A 4858-nucleotide genomic window follows, 5' to 3' on the forward strand; every position below is an offset into this window, starting at 1 on the left:
CTATTGAAAACCAATTTACAACATACAGCAAATAACTTATTTTATAAATAAAACAGAACAAAATAAAGTGGATATTTAAAATATCACCTTCAAGATTCCATCCAGTTATTTTTCATTTTTGTATTTATTTGTTGTTTTCAACTAACTTATTATTTACACATTTTCTAATAGTAATATGACAAAAATAAATGCCACAGGCACTTGTATTATTCATCAAAATTGATCTATTTTTAATACTATACTTTCTCTCCTACAATATCTGGAAGTTGGTTGTTATGAAATATAATGTGGTGAGTGGGTATCTTTGGCAGGCTCAAGCCAAAGTGTGCCCTGAGTACTCCATGCAACAGACCTTGTATCAAAGGTTTATTGGAGGAAAGGGAGAAGAGTGAGAACCTAGGAAAAGGGTAGATTCAGGCAAGTGGGCATATAGACAGACAGACAGACATGGAGGGCAAAACGGAAGAGAGCTGCAGCATGGTACAGTTTCTTATATAAGCAGCACACATCTGTCACACCTGGTGACTGCAGGTCATATCATAAGCAATTGCTAGGTTCCTGAGGGCAGGCCAGCAGAATTGCCTGGATGTTAACACTGGTACTTTAGAATCATTTAAAGACACAATCACATACAAACCTTTATACCTAAGTAGTTGGTGCCTGTGTCCTAAATGAAATGAAATATTTTCCTTAATAAAAATGTAACATGTTTATCACACCCATGACATCTAACATAAATATGGCAACATGACCTAGTATACTGATTTTCATTCTTACAATTTTCTAATTCTCTCAGTTTTTGAGAGCCAGTAAAAGCTGGTCAACCCAAGGTGTATGTTTATAAATTTACATCTTTAGATACTAAAATATAAATATAAATCTCTTTTGGTTAAAAAAAAACCCTGGTATATGTAAGTAAGCTAAGATACTTAAAATACCTTGAGAATGCCAAAGATAGACTAGAGAAGTTTGAGTGGAGGGTGAGCAAATTTGACTGTGTTTTAAAATAGCTGATGACAGATACAAGTGCAGTCCTGCACACGTCTAGTGGAAAGGATGGAAATCAGGGTCCAGGAAAACATGACAGTTATGGCCGTGACTGAGGACTTAGGAGGTTCTCAGACCCTCAGCTGTGGGAGGAAAAAGATGGGGGATGATATCTACTATTCTATTTTCATTATTATCTGTATGACTAAAGCAAAACAATTTCAGCTTTCCTTTTCTTGATATTGTGGACATGGTGGTCTTTTCCTCTAATACTTTTAAGGAGCAATTAGAATTATGATGACAATCGTTGTTTCAGGAAAGGTTGGCCTTCCAGGTTGTAGCATTTAGCACTCACTCCTCTCCCTTCTCCCAAATAACCCTCCTTTACCCCAGGTCTTCCTGGTGTCATTACTCAGGAGCCCACCTTGATAGATTCTTTCCAATCCCTATTCTGTTCACAAGAGGTCGAAGTCTTCATTTAACTCTAGTTAGCCACAGAGAACTGGAGAGCTCTGTTGCCGCTAAACTGCCTCTCAAATGAAATCTTGACAACAGACTGAAAATTACAGGAGGATCATAATCAAAACTCAAAATGAGACAGTGAAGAGAGGCAGACATTTGTAAAACCTCGAACCTCATTTGCTGCTCTTCCCCAGCCACCTGGCTGCCCTGACATAACTTCCATGAAGGCTGGGAGAACCTAGAAGTAGCCTGATGGGAATCTAAGTCTGTATACTCCCTGAAGAATGATGCAGAGGCAAAATCGGAGGAGGCTCTGAATACCCCACAGCTCCTCTATGTGTCTTTCCACATGAGGCCAAAACTGAGGTGTGATGGGGGATGGGCTTGATGAGGGATGCAGAAGCAGATTTCCTGCCTGGATGCTTAAGGAAGCTCCTTGTTCCATGTGGCCTTATTTTTCATTCCAGTAAGGTATCAGAAGCAGAAATGGACTATCATCATCTGCTGCGATTTACACATTAAGATTCAATCAAATCTTTCCAGCATGATACTATTTCTATTAGTTTTTGAAAAATATCTTTATCCAGATTTCTTGCTGAGATAATACAGTGAATATCATGCTGAGCCCACTGTTTACTTTTTTAAAATAACTTTGGAATTGCAGGCTCCCTTTACAGTTTATGAGGGAGGGTCACACAAATAGAATTAAGAAATAATATTAAAACTTACTGTGAAGCCAAAACATAATAGAAATCCATTTTATGAGGCAGAAATCTTACATTCTAGCATTCATCATCTCAGATAGAAAACAGAAATACATTTTTTTAGCGTAGAAGATTCACTATGCGATAATACTCATGCCTTCTCCGTTGTTGGTTATGTCACAGCAGTGATTTCTTCATTTGTTACCCAAACTAGAGCAAAGAGGTTTACCCTTACTTAGGTTACACCCAAAAGAAAAGTGTTGTGGTCCTGTGCAGTGCTCCTTTTGTCTAAGAGAGAGATTGCAGGATGACAGGAGGCATAAACAGTCCAGGGCACTGCACATCTGCCCTGCACTACACATCTGCCCTGCTTTGCAATTAGCCAGTGACGAAAGACTTTCAGCAGAACAGTTATGAGACTGTGCTCCACAGGGCCACTTGACAGCAATGGGCACTTGCTGATGAGAAGCTGGCTTTGAATGCTTGTTCAGGAAAGACAGAAACCATTTCTTCAAAATGAGAATGGTTGAGGAGGAAGGTGTACTTCAGAAATAGTCAAGTTTGTTCCTAATGACCTAATTAGTGGAAAAGCAGTGTAACCTGCCATTAAAATCATGAATCTGAAATCCTCTAAGGAGAGCTCACATTAGAAAGGGAAAAGCTAAGCCTAATACCAATTCAATTAATAGCAGCAACAAAAGCTAATTTATTTTAAAAGCCATGGGCAATAATTTATGATCCTGTTGAAATGGCATTTCAAATACTTATATTCCTTCAAATTGTATGCAGACTGCATTTAGACATTTCATATGGTGGTTTATCTGAATGTCTCTGTGAAAGGGGTAACTACAAAAAAAACCTCATTTTGAATATCAATATTAAAAATTGAATCAACATATATTAAAGAGATCCTTTTCCAGTGACAATAATCTCCTTTGTATAACACTGTTGCATGTTGCATGTTCAGTCACTCTTGGGGAGGATGCACATCCAAAAATTTCTTTGTGCTGACATACATTCTATCATCCAGTACAGTCTATGAGGCTACAGTTACCATGGCAACTGCTTTCTTAGAAGATCTCTTGCACATAGTAATTTTCTGGCTTTTTCCGTTCAGTCAATGCAACACCATTTGAATAATATTGTTAAACCTTCTCTGTGCTAAGAAAAGGACAAATAAAACTATTTACACTTAATTTTTCATGTCCAGGAGCATTTATTATTTTGGAATTTCATTGATATATTAGCTAAATTTGAACCTGCTATGAGACTAATTAAGGGGAAGCAATCACAGAAAGTGAGCTGCTCTATTGAGCAGTGCAAAAAGACTTCAACAATTTATTATTTTATTCAAATGAATGATTATGTGCCCAGCAATAGCTACTAAATGCTTATGTAAATTTCATCTTATTTTAGTTTGGCACTGATGTAAATATATCCATATTAATTAATTGAGTAGAATTAAAAGTCTAAAGGTCAAGTAAGCATTACAGTAAATTGATTTTCAAAAAAGATGCCAAGACAATTCAGTATTTTCAACAAGTGTTGCAGTAAACAGTCTGTAAATGAAAAAAATAATCAAATTGTACCTCCACCTTATTTCCCATGTACACTTGAATTCATAAAGTCAGAAACCTAAATGTAAAAATTAAAATTATGAAATAATTGAAATTATAAAATACACTAAAGAAAACATTAGAAAATATTTATGATGATTGAACAATAGTTTTCACAAGTGACAAGGCAAAACATGATAAACTGACTTCATATAAACTTAAAAGTTCCATACCACAAAGGGCGCCATCAGAGCATAGCAAAGGCAGCCTCCAGAATGGGGAGAAAGTTTTTGCAAATTTTACGCATGATAAAAGACATGAATAATTTCTTCAAAGAAATAATAGAAGTGGCCAATTAATATGTATTTGTGTCTTTAGAAAAGAATAAGTTAAAATCATGAGGAGATACCATTACATAGTCAGAATTGTGGCTGGAATAAATATTGTAGACACTGTTATCAGTTATTAGTAGGATGTAAAGTAGACAGAATGATGATCTATTCCAGTTGGGCACAGATGTTATTTTGCCATGCTAGGGAAAAAAGATAATTCTTAAAGCGTTGAAATTAAGATCCTGAGGGACCAACCAGTTCCAATCCCTGAATTCTTATACACAAATGCTCATTGCAGCATTAATTACCATATCCAAAATTAGACCACCCCAAAGATTCATCATTGGATAAACAGATAAATAAATGATTTTGGTAATAAAAATGATGAACCTTGAAACAATTTCCAAATGAGAGAAGACAGTCATAGAGAATAACATGTCCTACAATTCCATTCCTCAGAAATATCCAGTAAAGGCAAATCAGTGAAAACATAAAATGAGCTTGTGTTCTCCAAAAACTGAGGAGAAACAGGAGTGAGTAGAATTGGCAACAGCATGACGGGCAAGCTATGGCACTGGATGGTGCTGATGGCGGAACAACTCTGCAGTATGATTGAAACATGCTGAGATTCTCCCATACATGAATTACAGCACACTAATGTCACCCAAAAACATTGTTTGAAGACAATCTTTGACTCACATGAGACCTGACAATCATTTGACACTTAAGTATTTGTTCCATGGATAAGAACATCATAGCAGAGGCTAATAGAGGCTAGGTTAACTGTTGAAGAGGTTAAGGTAAGATTGGCGGACTT

The sequence above is a fragment of the Arvicanthis niloticus genome, chromosome 4 (assembly GCF_011762505.2).
Source record: "Arvicanthis niloticus isolate mArvNil1 chromosome 4, mArvNil1.pat.X, whole genome shotgun sequence".
In the NCBI taxonomy this organism is placed as follows: domain Eukaryota; kingdom Metazoa; phylum Chordata; class Mammalia; order Rodentia; family Muridae; genus Arvicanthis; species Arvicanthis niloticus.